Source organism: Panthera tigris, chromosome F2 (genome assembly GCF_018350195.1).
Source record: "Panthera tigris isolate Pti1 chromosome F2, P.tigris_Pti1_mat1.1, whole genome shotgun sequence".
Taxonomy (NCBI): Eukaryota; Metazoa; Chordata; class Mammalia; order Carnivora; family Felidae; genus Panthera; species Panthera tigris.
In genome coordinates, this window is record NC_056676.1 from 55,543,011 (window position 1) to 55,566,800 (window position 23,790).

The window sequence follows — 23,790 nt, forward strand, 5'->3', positions numbered from 1 at the left end:
TATGGGTCTGTTCAAGCTTTCTATTTCCTCCTGATTGAGTTTTGGAAGAGTGTGGGTGTTTAGAAATTTGTCCATTTCTTCCAGGTTGTCCAATTTGCTGGCATATAATTTTTCATAGTATTCCCTGATAATTGTTTGTATCTCTGAGGCATTGGTTGTAATCATTCCATTTTTATTCATGATTTTATCTATTTGGGTCATCTCCCTTTTCTTTTTGAGAAGCCTGGCTAGAGGTTTGTCAATTTTGTTTATTTTTTCAAAAAACCAACTCTTGGTTTCGTTGATCTGCTCTACAGTTTTTTTAGATTCTATATTGTTTATTTCTGCTCTGATCTTTATTATTTCTCTTCTTCTGCTGGGTTTAGGCTGCCTTTGCTGTTCTGCTTCTATTTCCTTTAGGTGTGCTGTTAGGTTTTGTGTTTGGGATTTTTCTTGTTTCTTGAGATAGGCCTGGATTGCAATGTATTTTCCTCTCAGGACTGCCTTCGCTGCATCCCAAAGCGTTTGGATTGTTGTATTTTCATTTTCGTTTGTTTCCATATATATTTTAATTTCTTCTCTAATTGCCTGGTTGACCCACTCATTCGTTAGTAGGGTGTTCTTTAACCTCCACGCTTTTGGAGGTTTTCCAGACTTTTTCCTGTGGTTGATTTCAAGCTTCATAGCATTGTGGTCTGAAAGTATGCATGGTATAATTTCAATTCTTGTAAACTTATGAAGGGCTGTTTTGTGACCCAGTATATGATCTATCTTGGAGAATGTTCCATGTGCACTCGAGAAGAAAGTATATTCTGTTGCTTTGGGATGCAGAGTTCTAAATATATCTGTCAAGTCCATCTGATCCAATGTATCATTCAGGGCCCTTGTTTCTTTATTGACTGTGTGTCTAGATGATCTATCCATTTCTGTAAGTGGATTGTTAAAGTCCCCTGCAATGACCACATTCTTATCAATAAGGTTGCTTATGTTTATGAGTAATTGTTTTATATATCTGGGGGCTCCGGTATTCGGCGCATAGACATTTATAATAGTTAGCTCTTCCTGGTGGATAGACCCTGTGATTATTATATAATGCCCTTCTTCATCTCTTGTTACAGCCTTTAATTTAAAGTCTAGTTTGTCTGATATAAGTATGGCTACTCCAGCTTTCTTTTGGCTTCCAGGAGCATGATAAATAGTTCTCCATCCCCTCACTCTCAATCTAAAGGTGTCCTCAGATCTAAAATGAGTCTCTTGTAGACAGCAAATAGATGGGTCTTGTTTTTTTATCCATTCTGATACCCTATGTCTTTTGGTTGGCGCATTTAATCCATTTACATTCAGTGTTATTATAGAAAGATATGGGTTTAGAGTCATTGTGATGTCTGTATGTTTTATGCTTGTAGTGATGTCTCTGGTACTTTGTCTCACAGGATCCCCCTTAGGATCTCTTGTAGGGCTGCTTTCGTGGTGACAAATTCCTTCAGTTTTTGTTTGTTTGGGAAGACCTTTATCTCTCCTTCTATTCTAAATGACAGACTTGCTGGATAAAGGATTCTCGGCTGCATATTTTTTCTGTTTAGCACACTGTAGATATCGTGCCAAGCCTTTCTGGCCTGCCAAGTTTCAAAGGAGAGATCAGTCACGAGTCTTATAGGTCTCCCTTTATATGTGAGGGCACGTTTATCCCTTGCTGCTTTCAGAATTTTCTCTTTATCCTTGTATTTTGCCAGTTTCACTATGATATGTCGTGCAGAAGATCGATTCAAGTTACGTCTGAAGGGAGTTCTCTGTGCCTCTTGGATTTCAATGCCTTTTTCCTTCCCCAGTTCAGGGAAGTTCTCAGCTATAATTTGTTCAAGTACCCCTTCAGCACCCTTCCCTCTCTCTTCCTCCTCTGGGATACCAATTATGCGTATATTATTTTTTTTTAGTGTATCACTTAGTTCTCTAATTTTCCCCTCATACTCCTGGATTTTTTTATCTCTCTTTCTTTCAGCTTCCTCTTTCTCCATAACTTTATCTTCTAGTTCACCTATTCTCTCCTCTGCCTCTTCAAGCCGAGCCATCGTGGATTCCATTTTGTTTTGCATTTCGTTTAAAGCGTTTTTCAACTCCTCGTGACTGTTCCTTAGTCCCTCGATCTTTGTGGCAAGAGATTCTCTGCTGTCCTGTATACTGTTTTCAAGCCCAGCGATTAATTTTATGACTATTATTCTAAATTCACTTTCTGTTATATTATTTAAATCCTTTTTGATCAGTTCATTAGCTGTTGTTATTTCCTGGAGATTCTTCTGAGGGGAATTCTTCCGTTTGGTCATTTTGGAGAGTCCCTGGCGTGGTGAGGACCTGCAGTGCACTTCCCCTGTGCTGTGGTGTATAACTGGAGTTAGTGGGCGGGGCCGCAGTCCGACCCGATGTCTGCCCCCAGCCCACTGCTGGGGCCACAGTCAGACTGGTGTGTGCCTTCTCTTCCCCTCTCCTAGGGGCGGGATTCACTGTGGGGTGGCGTGGCCCGTCTGGGCTACTTGCACACTGCCAGGCTTGTGTTGCTGGGGATCTGGCGTATTAGCTGGGGTGGGTAGGCAAGGTGCACGGGGGCTGGAGGGGCAGGCTTAGCTCGCTTCTCCTTAGGTGATCCACTTCAGGAGGGGCCCTGTGGCAGCGGGAGGGAGTCAGATCCGCTGCCGGAGGTTTGGCTCCGCAGAAGCACAGAGTTGGGTGTTTGCGCGGAGCGAGCAAGTTCCCTGGCAGGAACTGGTTCCCTTTGGGATTTTGGCTGGGGGATGGGCGGGGGAGATGGCGCTGGCGCCTTTGTTCCCTGCCAAGCTGAGCTCTGCTGTCCGGGGGCTCAGCAGCTCTCCCTCCCTTTGTCCTCCAGCCTTCCCGCTTTCCGAGCAGAGCTGTTAACTTATGACCTCCCAGACGCTAAGTCGTGCTTGCTGTCGGAACACAGTGTGTCCGGCCCCTCCGCTTTTGCCAGCCAGACTCGGGGGCTCTGCTTGGCCGGCGAGCCGCCCCTCCGCCCCGGCTCCCTCCCGCCAGTCCGTGGAGCGCGCACCGCCTCGCCGCCCTTCCTACCCTCTTCCGTGGGCCTCTAGTCTGCGCTTGACTCCGGAGACTCCCTTCTGCTAATCCTCTGGCGGTTTTCTGGGTTCTTTAGGCAGGTGTAGGTGGAATCTAAGTGATCGGCAGGACGCGCTGTGAGCCCCGCGTCCTCCTACGCCGCCATCTTCCGGATACCTAACCAAGATTTTAAATAAGATTTCTAACAACAGAATGGGTACATAAATTAAGAAATTGTGGATAATCCACACAATGGAATACTACACAACAATGAAAATGTATGAAACATAACAAGGGTGATGAATCTCACAGATATGATATCCAGCAAAGGAAGCCATAAACAATAGAGTTTGTGTATGCTCTATAGAGATCAACATCAGGAAGAATTATTCTATAAGGATAGAGGTAAGAATATTAGTTAATATTTTGGGATTATTGACTGGGAATGGATACTTCAGGATTGATGATGCAGTATACTATAATTTGAGTAGAGATTTCATGGGTAAATACACACCTAAAAATATATTAATCTGCACACCTTACTGTGTGTTAAGTGATATATAATTAGTTTTTGTTACATCTATTTCCAAAATTCTTTCCGGATAGCTCATGAATCAATTGTTACACATCCATATTAAAAAAGCACATGGGTCTTTGGAAAAGAAAATAAATTCTAAACAACATAGCAGAAACATTCTATATATATTATTCATTTGAGAGTAACAGCTCTATTGCTTTTTCCTAACAATAAAAATCTTCCTTAACAGCTCCATTGTTTATCTGCACATCTGTTTCAAGATAAAAATAAATGTATAAATAATCCACAGATGTATAAGTGCCTTCTGGGATTTAAAACAAACAAAGGTGTTAGGGTAATAGCAGGTGTTACAGCTTAGTACTGAGGCATGGAAGTAAATGAGTATAAACTGGAGGATTATTCTTTCTAGACGTTTTTTTGTTTGCTTTGTGACAAATAAGTCCCATCTGGCCTTTAAATCTAGGACTTCAGTCCTAGAAAGGCAATAACTGTGTATCAAGAACTTAACAGGTAATATAGTTTACCCACTAATTGTGGAAGCAGTTTTGACAGTATTTTGGCCAAGGATAATGAATGTAACTATCTCAGAATCCTAGGGGTGAATTGAATAGCGTCTCTAAATATTGTTATGAATGTATTGAAGGACAGTAACTTCGACTGTCAGTAGGTTAATGTTAAAATGCTGCAATGCCAAACTTTGTATCCTGTTTCTTGCCCCTGATTGTTGAAGTCTTCCTTCTTCTACACAGTTAGAAGTTTTGTGGTTTTTTTTTCTTTTTGGAGTTGATAATTTTCATTTAAATAGCCACACTTTCCTCCATGTATGTCATTACAAGAAAATCTGTTCACAGGATACAACTTTAAGAATAATACTGCTAACGACTATCTTTTCTGTATTTATATCATTGCCCATCTTTCCTTTCATAACACAGATATATTAGCTGGTTAGCTCATTAATTAACTCTTCTATTCATGCAGCACATATTTATGAAAACTCTTCTATGAGCCGTCTATTATATATCCCTTACTTCATGTTCATAAAAAAGGTTTACTAAATGGAGCCTATAAAACTGCAAATAGGATACAAAGGTTTTATGTTCTGGTGGATGCCTGAACCTTAGAGACAGATCCCTAATCATGCCCTGTTATCCCATTCAAGGAAGACTTCTTACTTTTTCATGTATCTCTAAAAGTTCTAAAAGATTTGGATAGAAGCATGAGTCTTATTGAAGATATTATATCAAGAAAAAGACACTTTCATTACATAATAAAATTTTAATATACATAAGTTTCCCATTATTTATCTAATTCTTCATCCCCCAAATCTTTCTCTCACTAGTATCTCTCTTCATTTCTCATCTTCCATATCTTCATCTATTAGTTGAAGACATTTTTCTCACTTTGTCAATGGCACTTACAAAAAAAGTGTGTGGTCACAGAACAGAGACCCACCATTGCTCCATAACGCATGGACCTTATGAATTTCACCTTCCAACCCCAAAGATTATCACAGTATTAACCTAATGAAAATTGTTTGTTATTTCCTATCTTCTTTGCAAATAGCAGAATGGAGAACTAGGAAGGTTTTCCTTTTCCAAGAGAACACACTGTCTTTTGTATTATTACACTTATAACGTGACAACTCAACAAAACTGATTTTCCTTATCACACACAAGATCTTCTTGTTATCTCGTTCCTATTGCAATTACTCATCTGAATCACCAGGTATATATATGTATGATAGACAATAGCCTGATATTTTGATTGCACTCCACAGAAATTGGGTAATGTATACATATGTATGTACTTAATGTAAATATTAGTGTGTTATCTATCTCTCATCTATCTATCTATATCTATCTATCTATCTATCTAATTTATCATCTAGAGACAGTATATATGTATGTTTATATATGTTTACCTGTTTTCTATAGATTATATCTAGCTAATAATATATTGAACTAATACCATCATTCTAACTGCACACATCATTCTAACTGCACACACATACATAAAGGCACATACACACATGCTTTTAAAAAATCCTTTTTTGGGGCGCCTGGGTGGCTCAGTCGGTTAAGCGTCCGACTTCAGCTCAGGTCACGATCTCACAGTCCGTGAGTTCGAGCCCCGCATTGGGCTCTGGGCCGATGGCTCAGAGCCTGGAGCCTGCTTCCGATTCTGTGTCTCCCTCTCTCTCTGCCCCTCCCCCGTTCATGCTCTGTCTCTCTCTGTCTCAAAAATAAATAAGCATTAAAAAAAAATTAAAAAAAAATAAAAAATCCTTTTTTATAAGTATATTGCATATATTGATATATACCTAATTATATTATTGATAGATCATTACATAAGTATACTAATAGATCAAAGGAAGAAAAATAATCGGTATTCTTCCTCTCACCTTTGTCTCTGATTCATTTCATTTCATGAAGCTCCTGTTAAGGAATATTGCTAGAACCAAGGTTTATTTTCAGTCTTTGTCTTCCTTCATCTAACTACATCATTTATCCCCTGATAGAAAATCTCAATGTAGTAAGTTTTTTTTTTTCCTTAAGCATGTTTAAAATGAATATTCCTATAAAAATACTAGGTTTTTTTTCAAACTTTTTCAATGTTGATTAGCTAACTGTTCTTAAATTTGATGCAGATAAGTAAATAGGGAGCATATAAACAGATTATATGGGAAGTTCTAAAAACAAGAGTAACATAAGGAGATCTTACCCTATCAGATAGTAAAATATAAAACAAAATGCTTAAATTATATTAAAATATATTAAACTAAATGCTGTTAATTCCAATTGGGTAGCCACCTAGCAAAAAGAAAATTACATCTTTATGTAATATTTTGCACAATAATTTTAGTTCTTTTTTGAGTACTCAGTGTTTAAATAATATATATATATATAATTTAATTTTTAGACATTTTTGCATAGTTACATGTCTTATGTACATATATTATTTATTATTTAACTTTATTTTGTAGTTCTGAAATCCTATTTCGGATTAAACCAATAGTAATAAATTTGTCATACACACAAGGAAAAAATATATTTGAAGAAAGCCAGAAGTACATGCCATATTGGGGAAAATATTGACAATGCATATAGCAAACACATCTCTTTAATATAATGAACATTCTTACTAAACAGTAAGAAGAATTATAAAAATGAATTGGAAAAAATGAAATGGACAAAATACATGGGGATACAGTTTACAGAAATTTCTAAAATGTGTTAAAAGTCATGAAATATCCTCAAACTTACTCTGATAAAGAAAATTTAAATTAACAGAACTATTGGGCACCTGGGTGCCTCAGTCATCTAAGCATTCAACTGCTCAGGTCATGATCTCACAGTTTGTGATTTTGAGCCCCACATCAGGCTCTGTGCTGACAGCTCAGAGCCTGGAATCTGCTTCAGATTCTGTGTCTCCCTCTCTCTCTGACATTCCCCCTACTCATGCTCTGTCTCTCTCAAATATAAATAAACATTAAAAAAAATAATAAAATAAATTAAATTAACAGAAAAATTGTCTATATAGAAAGTATTTACCAGATTAGCAAGTCTCCACAGTTTGATAATACACAATGTGCATGATGATTTATGGAATTCAGGACTGGCATATATTGCTGATGGTTGTATATTTTGATGATGTACAATATGGAAGAATTATCAATTATTTGTTAATATTTTAAACAGACACTCATTTTTGACCCACTGATTATCAAGTTCTAGGAAATTAACTATAATAATCCAGAAAACTAAGACTTTATACATAAATATATTTAAACATTTTTTTCAAGACCTGAAATTTGAACACAATAAATATAATTAGTAGGGCACAAAGTAAATATGTATACATTTAATGAAAACTCTACAGCTGTTACAAAGAAAGGAAGACATACGTGCTGATATGGAAAGCTTACACCTTATTTTTAATGAAATATAACAACATATGAAACTATAAATAGTCCTAGTTGATAATGTATAGATATATGAATATTAATACTGAATTTCATCAGTAGGCCCCATGATTTCCGAAAATGTGAAATTTCAAAGCTATATTACTGTTTGCAGAATGGGAAATGTTGGAGAACCCACTTCCTGGACTCTTGATTCCTTTCATCACTTCAAGAATAAAAAGCCTCTAGTGAAGGGGAAGAAAGGGAATATATTGGAGGCAGCTATTGCTTTGTCATGTTGTTGTGAGTCCCACATAGTGGAAGGAGTAAGTGTGCTAACTCCTCACCTCTGCTCTGGTAAGAAAGGCTTCCAGAGTGCTTTGAAATATATGCCTGTGATTGAGCCACATAGAAGGGTGCTGAATTCATACCTGAGAAAGTTCATCCATGGAAACAAGATAGAAGAAACTGCTCGGGGCTTTCTTGGACGCACAGAGTTTTCCAAAGCAGGAATAGTTTTTCTTTTTCTTTCTTTTTTTTTCAATCTTTCTACTTCCCCAACTCCTTTGCCTTGGTGCATAGAGATGTATACCACACTAGAAAGAACTGAGATCTGGACATATTAAATCCTGTCAAATATGTCCATTTAAGTACAAGGAGCAATTCCAGCAGCACAAAAAAAAATGAGAAGGAATGCTGGATCCTAGGATTAGTCATAAGCAGCAACCAGCAATAGAGTTGACTAGGGTAAAAGTAATCTCAGTTGGAGAGTCATGTCATCAGGAATCTCTAGTGATTCCATGAAAAACTCAATAGTAAACATCTGCCAGGCCCAAAGAATACAAGTTCAGTCTGCAAAGAAAGGAACCTATGCAAATAAAATCTTAGCATTCCTTTAAACCTCCTGGACCCAGACCTGGAGGCATAAAAAACTCTCCGGGCATCTGGGTGGCTCAGTTGGTTAAGCATCGTACTTTGGCTCAGGTTGATCTCACGGTTCATGGGCTCGAGCCCCTCATCGGGCTTTGTGCTGACAGCTCAGAGCCTAGACCCTGTTTCGGATTCTGTGTGTGTCTCTCTGCCCCTCCCCTGCCTGCTCTCTGTGTCTTTCTCTCTCAAAAATAAACATACATAAAAAAAAAAAAAACCCTCACAAGTAGTCATAGTGTGGGAATGGAAGAGAATTAGCAAGTGACTAATTCTCTTGGCAAGGTGACTTGGCAACAGGAAGCAGTCTTGCCCTGGGGAAGATGATTGAATGTTAAGTCAACTTTAGACATTGATTGACATCTTGGACTAGACATTCTAATTAATGATTGAGCTTCTCTTTGTGACTCAACTTCTGTGAAAGAAAGTGGAAACATCTGTTTCCTAAAAGTACACATAAAATACATGAAACTTGCCTGTTTTCAACCAAGGTTGTATAGTTATACTGACTTAATGAGCATTGCAAATGGCTTATTTCATGTACATACACATAATATATATCTGTGTGTATTTGTATACATATTATTCATAATGGAATGACAATATATGATTAAATATATTTATCTGTAAAAACTTGAATTCAAGATAGATGAAAACAAATTTATTGGCTTTTTAATATAATTTTTTGTTTAAAATCCTTATTATCTCTATCAATTATTCTTTCCACAAATTTCAAGAAATAATTATTCTAAACAAAACAACATATTAGCTCAACAAAACTTAATAGATGAAAACATTACCATTTATTGATAACTCTAAATATTAGTCTTTATTGTGCATTTCACTTGCATAATCACATTTAAATCAGGAGATCTTTTGTCAAAACGTGTGTGTGTGTATATATATATATATATATATATATATATATACACACACATTATATATGTACATACATACATATACATACATTATATATATATATATACATTATATATGTACATACATACATATACATACTATATATATATATTATATCCTAACTGAAGAAAACACAGCAACAAACCCTGAAGTAAATATATCACTAGTAGCACTTGGCTGGCTCAGTCAATAGAGTATACAAATCTTGATCTCAGAGCTATCAGTTCCAACCCTAATTTGGATAGACAGCTTACTTAAAAATAATAATAATAATGTAATAAGTAAATACATCACTAACAAATCAAATATTAAATTAAAAAATAAAATAGGAATATATTTTAAGTTTACTCCAAACCCCATACACTTTTTATTAAAATCTACTTACTTTCTAGGAAATAACATGAAATTTAAAAAAGTAATCTTGTACTTCTCTATAATAAAAGATTATTTAAATAAGAATTATTTCCTGGTAAAATAGACATGTCTTATCTTTTAAAGTTAAATATAACTTATATGGATGAAATAATATGAGAACATTCCAACTATACACATACACTTAAATTTTAAAATTTAGAAATAAAAGACAACGTGATTATAACATTCTAGCAATAAGTTACTATCCAATCTATTAATTTTCTTCTTCTTCAACTACTTAATTTTTTCTGAATCTATAGTTTTCTTTAAGAACTTAGATAGTTTGTGTCCATATGTTATCCACCAAGTTTTTCATATTGCTATCATTAGGAAGATAACAAGTTAGTAGATTTGTTCAATAGACATAATGAATTGTTCTTTTAGAATAGACATTAAGGAGCAGAAAGGAAAGAGTAATCATCCTTATTACTTTTAGTCACTCAATACTGTTTGAAAAGCTAGGAGGGATTACTGAAACATTTTTGCTAAAATATACATGTGTAAATCTTCAATCCTTTGTAACAATAAACAAGAGTTAAGAATATGCTTTGAAATTATCTTAAGTACATTGTTTTGTTATGTATCCCCAGGCAAATGTGCAAAGATCGATAACTGATTCTAGGATGTCTTACTTTAGAAATATAATGGCCTGTAAAATATAGTTTTGACAAAGTGACTGAATAACCTTTAAATATTTGATCTTAAGAATAATTATGTTTTATTTGGTGGCTACATTCAGTTAAAAAAATGAATCATTAGGTATATTTTGAGTTAAATATGTATCCAGATGTAACCATTATGTTCAAAAGTATATTTGCTAAAAAATTCAAAAATGAAAGGTTTTTCATACTGTGTATTTTTAAGGTAACATTTAAAATGTCTACCATAGTTTCAAGTTTGAATAATATAACACTAGAATAACAAAGTGGTAAGAATCTAAATGTCCATAGGCATGAAAATTTTACCTGACTCAATGGACATTATCAAATTGAGACAAATTATATTCAGTTTAATGAATTGCTTGATGAGGGATTAAATGAATTCTGCATATTGTGTAAATCAACGTTCACACAGCCACTAGGCATTTTCACAGTAATGTTCTATTTCAATTGAAAAGGACATTATGCTCTTTAATTTTTAGTATACTAACAAAAAATTCTTAAAGAAAAGCTTAAAATTAAGATACAATATATTGCTAAAATTATCAATTTGAACATATAGAACCAAATGTAATCATTTTTAATTTTTAAATATGGTAAGAGAACTAAAGATGAGACCTACTCTTTTAACAAACTGTTAAGTTAAAATATTGTGCAAAATGCAATATTATTGACTATAGGCACTGTGTTCTATGGCCAATCACTAGAACTTATTTATATTGCATACCTAAAACTGTATCTTTTGAACAGCAACTTCCCGTTCTACTTCTCCCAAGCTCCTGGCACTATTCTACTCTCTATTTCATACATGTAATTGTTTTAGATACTAATATTCAACAAGGGTGCTAAGAATATATAATAAGAAAAGGATAGTCTCTTCAACAAATAGTGTTGGGAAAACTGGATATCCACATGCAAAAGAATGAAAGTGGACCCTTATTTTACAACATAGACTCAGCATAAAATCAACATAAAAGCAACTCAAAATGGGTTAAAGATTTAAATGTAAGACTTGAAACTGTAAAGCTCCTGGAAGAAAATGGAGGGCAAAAGCTTCCTCACATTAGAGTTGGCAATTATTTCTTGGATTAGCATCAAAAGCAGGAGCAACAAAACCAAATTAGGCAATTATGATTACATTCACCTAAACAGCTTCTGTACAGCAAAGGAAACGATCAAAAGAGTGAAAAGACAGCCTACAAAATGGGAAAAAACACATTTGTAAACAATGTATCTGTTAAGGAATTACTATCTAAAACATATAAGCAACTCCTACAACTCAGTAGCAAAACAAACACACAAACCAACAAACACAAAAAACTAATAACCTTATCAAAAATAGACAAAGGTCTTGAATATACATTTCTCCAAGGACGGCATGTGAAAGATCAACATGTAAAGATGGTTCATGAAAAAATATTCAGCATCACTAATCATCAGGAAAATGTAAATCAGAACAATAATGAAATATCACCTCACATCTGTTAGGAAAGCTATTATGAAAAAAGTAATAAATATTATCAAGGATGCATATAAATTAGAACCTTTAAACATTATTGGTGAAATCTAAAACTGTGCAGCTTCTATGGAAAACAATATGGAGATTCTTAAAAAATTAAAAAATAGAACTATCGTATGATACAGCAATCGCATTTCTGGATATATATCCAAAAGAAATGAAGTCAGAGATATCTGCCCTCCCATGTACATTGCAACATAATTCACAATACCCAAGATATGTAAACAACATAAATGTCTATCAACAGATAATTGAATAAAGCAAATGTGGCATATGCACTCAGTGGAATTAAAAAGAAGGAAATCCTGACATATGCAACCATATGGATAAACTTGTAGAATATTAAGCTAAGTGCAATAAGTCAGTCATAGAACTAAAATTGTTTTAAATAATTAGTCCTGTGGTCAGAGATAAGAATGATATTTGATATTTAAACATAGAAAATAAAATCATTGAATGGTTTATTAAATATTAGAAAAATAATCTTATCAGAATTATATTCACTTATATTTATTCTCTCTAGGTCCCTTACAGTCACAAAGATAGTTTGTATTAGGAACATACAAAGAGAAAATATCTACAGTAAGTTTTCCTAGGAAAACGCACTCAAAAATTGTATTACATAGAATGGGAGAAAAAGAAACCAGACTGTTTTAAGAACATTTGATAACGTAAAATAAATTTTGCTGTATTTTGTTTTTATTTGTCTTAATGCCAAATTGGGAAGACTTTTTTTAATGCGGGGTGATAACATGGTTAAAAAGATGTTCTGAAATTCTGAGGGTAAGGCACAAGAAAACAGTAAGACAGCTGAACCTGTCAAACCTGGTGAAAACCTAAATGTTTTTGCTACGAGGTTAGTCTATGTATAGAATGCTTTCAATGGAATGGGCCTAGTTGTCTGGAATTATTTATTGTAAAAAACTTGGAATCTAAGAACTTAGGGGTAAATTATCTGTGGAAAATATCATGGAACTCCTATAAATATCTAAATATCTAAGTTTAAAGTGGTGATTTTCCATGATTTAAATGGCTCCTGCGTGAATAAGCTGACTACACATCTCACTTATGAAGCCCATCTGTTAACCTACACAGAGTAGCCTGATGGAAGGAGGACAAAAGCTATGGTTCTATGTTGGGTGTCTTGGACTTGCTCGTTTTGTGTCACATAATTTTGCATCCTTAAAAATTATTAGTAAAACTTGGTACTGGTTAATATCTCTAATGTATAGGAGGAGTCTGGTGTAGAAATCTGATATATTGTGTAATCTGAAAATGTTACTGTGAGCAAGATTCTTTTATGCCCATTAGTCATTATTGCTAACACACTTCTTAGCAAGCAATAGAGAACAATAAAACCCTTAGAAGGACTTAATATCATATAGCTATTTAGAATGCCTAGGCTTTTATTAGGAAGAAGTAGTAACTTCCAGATATATTATGAGGATAAGGTGTAGGAAGGGAAGAGTAAAATTTACCAATGATATTTGGGGAAAATAGACTTAATTAAAGGAAAGTGGCTAAATGGATAAATAAGAGGCACAAAGCTGAAAGGGATATAAATGAATATTTGTATTTCTTCACTCTTGCTAACAACTGGTAAAAACCAGATCAATGAAAGATCAGGACCAGAGTCCATATAAAATTCAATTCTGTATTCTCTGACAGGGTGCATTAGTGTGTATTAGAAACTGAAAAATAAAATGTTTGTTGATTGAGTAATATGCAAGTTTATAAAGGTCACATTTCAGACACTAATACTCAAAATGTACCTGTTTCTGCTCCTTTGAAAACTAAGCAAGGATGTGAGGAGTAGGTTACTTCAAGTTGATCTTTAGCTCACCTCTGATAAATTAAAGCTTTAAGAGTAATCACTGAATACTTCTTTAATCATGTTTAAGTTTGGGAGAGGGACAAGGCCACAGTTCCAGAGAGGTTAGGTAGCTGAGACAAGAACCCCCTTCATTGACATAGGTGTTGAAAATTAACTGTTTTTTTTTCTTTTTTGAAGTTCAATATGAAATAATTTGATCAAAATGTTACTTGAGATTACAATGGAAAATTCAAAAATTTAGTTGATATGCCTCCAATTTTTAATCTTCCATTTTCAGAGCTTGCATTCTATATTGGAGTTAATGGAGCAAATCTGACTCCCTGAGATAGTAACTCAGAAAGATACTACTGCTGAACTGTGTTTAATAAGGACACAGCTATTAAAAAAAGTATACTATCTCCACATCACAATAGAAGAAATATAAAATCTTTTGTTGTTGTTTCAAGTTTTATTTAAATTCTAGTTAGTATATAGTGTAATACTGGTTTCAGTAACAGAATTTAGATGTTCATCACTTACATATAACACCCAGTGCTCATCACAAGTGCCCTCCTTAATGCCCATCCCCCCATTGACCTCCCCTCAAGTATCCCTGTTTGTTCTCTATAGTTAAGAGTGTTTTATGGTTTGCCTCCGTCTCTTTTTTTTTCCTCCTCCATGTTCCTCTTTTGTTTCTCAAATTCCACATATGAGTGAAATTTTATGGTACTTGTTTTTCTCTGACTGACTTATTTTGTTTAGCATAATATAATCTAGCTCCATCCAAGTCATTGCAAATGTCGAGATTTTACGCTTATTTGTATTTTATGTATGTGTATATGTACACATGTATACACATATATATGTATATATATGTATGGGTATTTTATATATGTATATATATATGTGTGTATGTATATAAATACACACACATATACACACCACTTCTTTATTCATTCATCAGATGATGGATATTTGGGCTCTTTGAAAATGCTACTATAAATATTGGGGTGTATGTATCCCTTCAAATCAGGGTTTTTTTATTCTTTGGGTAAATACCTAGTAGAGCAAATCCTGGGTTGTAGGGTAGTTCTACTTTTCATTTTGAGGAACCTCCATACCGTTTTCCAGAGTGGCTGCACCAGGTTGCATTCCCACCAACAGTGCAAAAGAGTTCCCTTTTTCCACATCCTCACCAACATCTGTTTTCCTGTATTGTTAATTTTAGGGATTCTGACAGATAAGACGTGGTATCTCATTGTAGTTTTGATTTGTGTTTCCCTGATGATGAGTGATGTTGAGCATCTTTGCATGTGTCTGTTAGCCATCGGGATGTCTTCTGTGGAAAAATGGCTATTCATGTCTTCTGCTCATTTCTTACCTGGATTATTTGTTTTTTGGGTGTTGTGTTTGATAAGTTCTTTATAGATCTCAGATACTAACCCTTTATCAGATGTCATTTGCAAATACCTTCTTCTATTCCAAAGGTTGCCTTCTAGTTTTGATTGTTTTCCTTGGCTGTACAGCTTTTTATATTTTTAAATTAAAAAAAGTGTTTTTTTTTTGAGAGAGAGAGAGAGAGAGAGAGAGTGTGTGTTTGTGTGTGTGTGTGTGTGTGTGTGTGTGTGTGTGCATGAATGTGAGCAGGGGAGAGGCAGAGAGAGAGAGGGAGACAGAGTATCACAAGCAGGTTCCAGTCTCTGAGCTGTCAGCACAGATCTCAGCATGATACTTGAACTCATGGACCACGAGATCGTGACCTGAGCCAAAGTCAGACGCTGAACCGACTGAGCCACCCAGGTGCCCAGAAGCTTTTTATCTTGATGAATTCACAATAGTTCATTTTTGCTTTTGTGTCCCTTGCCTTCCAAGACATGCCTAGTAAGAAGTTGCTGCAGCCAATGTCAAAGAGGCTGCTGCCTATGTTAACATCTAGGATTTTCATAGTTTCCTGTCTCACATTTAGGTCTTTCATCCATTTTGAGTTTATTTCTGTGTATGGTATAAGGAAGTGGTCCAGTTTCATTCTCTTGCAGGCTGTTGTCCACTTTTCTCAATAGCATTTGTTGAAGAGACTGTCTTTTTTCCATTGGATATTCTTTCCTGCTTTGTTGAAGATTAATTGATAATATAGTCGTGGGTCCATTTCTGAATTTTCTATTCTGTTCCATTGATCTATGTGTCTGTTTTTGTGCCAGTACCATACTATCTTTGTAATATTTTAAGTACAGAATTGTGATGCCTCCAGCTTTGCTTTTCTCCCCCAAGATTGCTTTGGCTATTTGGGGCCTTTTGTGGTTCCACACAAATTTTAGGATAATTTGTTTTAGCTCTGTGAAAAATAGTGGTGGTATTTCTATAGGGATTGCATTAAATGTTTAGATTGCTTTGGGTAGGTGTAGATATTTTAACAATATTTGTTCTTTCAATCCATGAGCATGGAATGTTTTTCCATTTCCTTGTGTCATCTTCAATTTCTTTCACAAGCGTTGTATAGTTTTCAGAGTACAGATATTTTACCTCTTTGGTTAGATTTATTCCCAGGTATCTTATGATTTTTGATGCAATTGTAAATGGGATCAATTCATCGCTTCTCGGCCTTTTGGCTAAGATCAAGTGTAAATGGGATCAATTCTTTGATTTTTCTTTCTGCTGGTTCATTATTGGTGTACAGAATACAATAAATTTCTGTCCATTGATTTTATATCGTGCGACTTTGCTGAATTCATGTATCAGTTCTATCCATTTTTTGGTGGAGTCTTTCAGGTTTTCTGCATAGAGTATCATGTCATCAGCAAATAGTGAAAGTTAAACTTCTTTCGTGCCAATTTGGATACCTTTTATTGCCTTATGTTGTCTGATTGCTGAGGCTAGGACTTCCAGTACTGTGTTAAATAACAATGGTGAGAGTGGACATACCTGTTTTGTTCCTGACTATAAAAGAAAAGTTTTTCCCCATTGAGGATGATATTTGCTGTGGCTGTTTCATATATGGCCTTTATGATGTTGAGGTATGTTTCTACTATCCCTACTTTGTTGAGGCTTACTACTAAAAATGGATGTTGTACATTATCAAATGCTTCTTCTGCATATTTTGAGAGTATCATAGGGTTCTTTTCCTGTATTAATGTGGTATATCACATTGATTGATTTGTGAATATTGAGCCCAAGAATAAATCTCACTTGATCATGGTGAATGATTTTTTAATATTCTTTTGTATACGATTTGCTAATATCTTGTTGAGAATTTTTGTATCCATGATTATCAGGGATTTTGACCTGTAATTCTCCTTTTTAGTGGGGTTTTGGTTTTGGAATCAAGGCAATGCTGGCCTTTTATAATGAGTTTGGAAATTTTCATTCTATTTCTATTTTTTGGAACAATTTTAGAAGAATAGGTATTAATTCTTCTTTAAATATCCGGTAGAATTCTCCTGGGAAGCCATCTGGCCTGGACTTTTGTTTGTTGGGAGAGTTTTGATTACTGATTCAATTTCTTTACTGTTTATCGGTCTGTTCAAATTTTCTATTTCTTCCTCTTTCAGTTTTGGTACTTTATCTATTTCTAGGAATTATTCCATTTCATCCAGATTGCCCAATTTGTTGGCATATAATTTTTCATAATATTCTCTTATAATTGTATTTCTATTGTGTTGGTTGTGATCTCCCCCCTTTCATTTATGATTTTATTTATTTGGGTAACTTTTTCTTTTCTTTTGATAAGTCTAGCTAGGGTTTATCAATTTTATTAATTCTTTTAAAGAACCAGGTCCTAGGTTTATTCACTTATTCTACTGTTTTTGTTTGTTTGTTTGTTTCTGTATCATTTATTACTGCTCTAATCTTTATTAATTCCCTTGTACAATATGCTGCTTTAGGCTCCATTTTCTGTTCCTTTTCTAGCTCCTTTAGGTGTAAGGTTAAGTGGTGTATTTGAGACTTTTCTTGCTTCTTGAGGTAGGCTTGTATTACTAATACTTCCCTCTTATGACCACTTTTGCTGCATTCCAAAGGTTTTGGACTGTCCTGTTTTCATTTTCATTTGTTTCTATGTATTTCTTTATTTCTTTTTTAACTTCCTGGTTAACCCATTCATTCTTTAGTAGGCTATTCTTTAACCTCCATGTATTTGTGGTCTCCAAATTTTTTCTTATGGTTGACTTCAAGTTTCAAAGTGTTTTGGTCAGACAACATGAGTGGTATGATCTCAGTCTCAAACTTGTTTAGTTCTGAGTTGTGACCTAGTATGTGATCTATTCCGGAGAATGTTCCATGTGTGACCCTGGGTCTACTTGCTGAATTTTGTTAGCAATAAGTTATTTCCTTCTGAATGTTATTAGAGTCTGATTCTGGTTTTAAGTGAATGCCCCTGCCTTAAGTAGCAAACTTCCAAGATGTCCTGGCCTAAATCTCTGAAACCTGTGAATATGTTACTTTACTTGCCAAAAGTAGTTTAGATGTAGTTAAGTGTTAAAACCATTTATTAGGGAGAGTATACTAGATTATCTGGGTAAATCCAATCTAGTCAGGCTTTATAGAGTCTAAGATTTCCATCTCTATGCAAGATAATGTGTCAGATGCTTGTAACCACAATACAGATTCCATAAAACTTGCACAATATGGATGCTGGAGTACTTGTGAAAATCCAGGAGAACAACACATTGTCACATACTTATATAAACATAGCACATGAATAACCAATGAACATTTGATTTATCATAAGCTCTCTGACTCCTCTGTCCAGTGGAGTGGAAGAGTTTGAAAGAAAGGAGACCAACATGATTTATTAAAATTGGCAAGGACATAGGAATATCTGGTAAAAAAAGGAGTAGAATTTGAACAAGCAAGAAATATGGTAAACAGTGAAGAGTGGATGTGAGAGAAAGTTGAGGGAATGTGAGTGATGCAAGGAAGAAAGATTTGGGAGAGTTCCTGTGTCGAAGCCATGAGATATTTAGTAATAGATAATTTGACTGATCTAAGAGGCTTCCTTTAGCTTAGGAATATAATCTTTTTTGGAATTTTTAATTAAAACATTTAAGCTAACTTTTAATTATATCTGGGTGTATGTGTCCATATTCTAAATTTGACCAATGCTGAGATAAGACATGAAACAACTTAGTTTTATCCCAAATTCATACCAATATAGAATAGAATATATAGCCCTCATCTTTCTAGAAATCATATTCTTAAAGACACAAAAGAAATTATACTGTCTGATTGGTCTGTTTTGATGCCTGTATGTCTCAAATGATTTATTTTTTCCCCTCCCTAAGGGCTCAAAGCAATTCAATTGAAAAGGATTAGGCAAGAAAAAAATCAAAGGAAAAAGACATTCAAGGAATTCCATCTTTGTAATTGAAAATTAATATTATTTTTTTAAGCTCCATTTTTCTTAAAAAATAATAGAACAGAATTTGCCTAGGGAAGTCTAAGGTTCTGGTTACATGTCTATAATGGACAATTTCTGAAGTAAAATGAATGCAAAGACCATGTCTAATTCTTGTTTCTATGAACACCACCATCCAACCACTTTTAAACTCTGTTAATGTCTTTCATATAATCATGGGAAAAAGTTGTTTCTATTGAATGTAACTGAAGTGATTTAAAGGCATTCACCTTGATATATTTCTTCAGGAAAATGGAAAGTTGCCTTATCTGAAACACTTGGTTTATTGCATATAATGCTTCACATGCTTCTCACCCTTTAACCAAGAATTAAGAGCAGGCGGGGGGGGGGGGGGGGGGAGATAACATTGCTCTGTAAATCTGGCTTGCATAAGAAAATGCCATTGTCATATATTTTGGTGAATAAACAGAGAAAGACTTTTGTTAACCTTCTTGCTTGCCACATAATTAAGGGGTTCAGCCTAAGGACTGTGAAAAATATATAGGGTGATCCTCCTACTTGCATGCACTATGCCTGGCATAGAGTTAGCACAAGTGTCACTGTCACTGCTGTTGATGCTGTCATTATTAATTATTATGTGTACATTTTTTTTAATTTTGAAAAAATACCGCATCTAGGATATTCCTATCCCAAAGCAATCATCTCTTTAGATTAGATGATTATGTAAACTACGTATTTGTCCTTACTATGCAAAAAGTGAGGCTTTCTTATTAAATATACTGAATGTCCTTATCTAGACTTAATTAGCTTTGATGTTTCTCTAAGGGGTATATCAATTTCAGACAATTATAGAAACATATCATGTAAATTAGTCCAGATGTAAGTCATGAAGCTGGGTAGAGGGGAAAAAAAAGAAGGGATAAATGATCATACCATTCTCAAAAGAATGTGGTAAATATTTAAACTAATTGTATGGAACAACAAATGGTACAATGGAAATTTATCTAAAGACCACCAATATATATGCCAGGTACTTTCACAAAGAGTATCATTTACTCCTTCTAACAATACTCTGTACATTTTTTTCATTTATATGTATAAGACTACTGAGTTTAAGTATATTAGTCAAGATGTCCAAGTATCTTAGTTCAGGCTGCTATAACAAAGTACCATAGATTGAGTGGCCTGTGAACAGTAGAAATGTATTTATCTTAGTTCTGGAGACAAGAAGTCCAAGATAAGGGTGTTGGCATAGTTGAGTTTGGGTGAGGGACCTTTCCAGGTTGTAGACTGCCAACTTCTGATCTTCACATGGTGGAAGGAGTGAGGGAGCTTTTCAGGGTCTCATTTAAAAGGGCACTAATCTCTTTCAATAGAGTGTAGCCCCTATTACCTAATCACCTACCAAAACCCCATGTCCTAATACCATCACATTGGGGGTTAAGATGTCAACAGATAATTTGGGAAGGACATAAACATTCCAGTCTATAGCATCAAGGTTACAGCCAGTACATGGCAACATTATAAACTTCAGTCTGTGTCTGATCTTAAGTCTCATGCCTTATGTATTAATACTATAATTTCTTATTTTTGAAAATAAACCCTGGAGAGAATAAGGACTTAAAGCTCGTTAGTAATGAGGATATAAGGGAAAATGCAGATTTACAGTTCACGTAGCAAAGTAGCGATCAAAGAGTAATAATGGCTAAAAAGATTTTGAACCTAGGATTTTGAACCTCGGTGTTGGGGAGGCTGATAATCTAGTTATTTAAGTAACTCTTTGAGGACTTTCTGTTTGAATACATTAAATTAAGGAATTTAACTTAAATTGTTCTGCACAGTAGTATATGGTGTATTTGTTACAATTGAATAACCAATATTGATAGATGATATAAATATGGATAAATTATCAACTAGAATCTATATTTAATTTCATATTTCCTTAAGTTTTACCTTAAATTTTTACTTTCTGTTCCAGGATTCCCATCTAGGAAGCCACTTTTTATTTGTCATATCTTCATAGGCTCTTTCTGGTAGTGATAGTTTCTCAGACTTACTTTGTTTTTGATGACTTAGGACTTGGTGAAGAGTTCTTAGACATGACAAGAAAAACATGATACACAAAAGAAAAATAATAAATTGGATTTTATTAAAATTGAACTTTTGTGCTATGAATGATTTTGTTAAAAGGGTGGAAAGACGAGCTACACACTTATAGAAAATGTTACCAAAACAAATATCTGATAAAGGACTTGTATATAGAATATATTCTCAAACTCAAAAATGAAAACTAAATTAGCAAATGAACAAAATTATGAAGGTAAAGTGATATTTCACTGAAGAGCATATATGAATTGCAAATAAGCCCATGGAAAGATGATTAACATCACTATCCATTAGGCAAATTCAAATTAAAACCATAATAAAATATCAGTATATACTTATTAAATCAGTGCTGATGAGGATAAGAAGACATTATTTCTCAGAATTTCTGGTCAGAATGTAAAATGGTACTACCACTATGAAAAATAGTTTGTCAATTTTGTAAAAACACCAAACATACAATTGCCACACAATTTACCAAGAGTACTCCTTGATATCTATCCTGGAAAAACAAAGATTTATGTCCAGATATAAACCTAATAGGCTTGTTTATAGTAGCTTTATTTGTAATAGCCAAAATTTGGAAACAACCAGAATGTCCCTAATAGGTAAATAGTTAAACTAAATGTTGTACATTGACACGATAAAAAAGAACTAACTACTGATACACATAAAATCTCTGATGGGTGCCCTTCCCAAAGATCACATTATGATTCCATTTATGTAATATTCTAAAAATGATGAAAATAAGAGAAAACAGATTAGTTTAGAGGTTAGGAATACTGGTGTCAGGGAGGTGGAGAGTATAAATATAAAGAGTTAGTATGAGGTCAGTCTTGGTGGTGATGATACATATCTACATCCTGATTACAGTATGGATTTCACAAATCTACATATATTATAAAATAATCTAGAATTATATACAAACATGTACCCATATCAATTTCCTGGTTTTGAGATTGTACTATAATTTTATAAGATTTATCCATTGGGAGAAACTGCTTGCAGCTGAGTTTTATTGATGAGCCATGGAGCACAAATAATTATTCAAGCTGATTGGAGTATTTCAGCCAGACTGATACTGATTTATTAATTAATTCTGAAAAATAATTTTATGAGAAAGAAGAAGCAATCTTTCATTTGCCATTTGTGTTGATTTTTTTCAGAAAGCCTGGTAGCTTATGTTTTCCTATATTTTGAGTTATTCTGAACTCAGCTACACATTTTTATTTTTAAGGTTTTGGCTTCATTTCCATTGCATAACATATGAATTTCAAAATCACATAAGTCAAATGAAGAAAATATTAAGCAAGAAATCTGAAGACATAAGGGACTTCCACATCGTTTAGTACTTAAACATAATGAGGAAGTAGATTTGATTAGAGCAGCTGTGATTCCAGCTCCCTACAAATTATGCAGAGATAAAAAGAGAGCAACCTCATTCCCGGTTGAGATTGAAACTATATTCAAACATTGTTTTAATATAAAGAAAAAATAATAATATTACAAGGTGAATACTCTCTGATTGATGTCAAAAGATAGCCTGCTGAGGGGCAGCTGAGTGGCTCAGTTGGTTGAATGTCCGACTTTGGCTCAGGTCATTGTCTTATGGTTCGTGGGTTTGAGCCCCATGTCAGGCTCTGTGCTGACAGCCCAGAACCTGGAGCCTACTTCAGATTCTGTGTCTCCCTCTCTCTTTGCCCCACTGCATTCACACACTCTCTCTCTCTCTCTCTCTCTCTCTCAAAAATAAGTAAACATTAAAAAAATATATATATAGTCTGCTGAATTAATCTCCATTAATGTAGGTTTTTATAAAAAGAACACCTTGTTTTTCTTTCTTTGTGTTTTTCTGGACTCTGTTGATCAAAAATTCCATCCTGATGGAACAGTGGATTTAATTATTTTATAATTTCAATAATGGTAACATAAATGTCTTACATTCACCAGGATGTCATTTACTATCGTAATACTAAGCACTTAGAATAATGACTCCTTTCATTTGGATAATTATTAGATCAGAACTTATAGTATTTTATTTTGACATTCTATTTTTTTATTTTTAAAAGATTGAGGTCTGAATTGTGTATGCTTTTACTTATTTTATTTTGTTATTTTATTTTATTAAATAAATATTTAATTATTATTTAATTATTCATTATTTATTATTTATTATTATTTGATTATTTTATTAAATAAATAATTATTTAATAAATAAATATTAATATTAAATATTAAATAAATAAATAAATATTTATTCCCCTGCAGTGAGAGCAGGGGAAAGGGGCAGAGGGGGGAGACAGAGAGAATCTCTCCTGGGATCCTGGGATTGTGACCTGACCTGAAATCAAGAGTTGGACGCTCAACCTACTGAACCACCCAGCTGCCCCTTGCCATTCTATTTTTATTAATTCCTAAATTTCACTCTTTTTAAAGTAAAAAATATTATATTTTTAAACTTCTGCTTGGTCACTGTGTTGTATTATTACCTAATATTTTGGAAAAAGTTTTATAGCCCAACCCTATTTGCGCATTCCTTCAAAACCAAATTAAATGTTTATCATGGGGGAAGACACTCAATCCTCACTGATCAAAGGATTTTT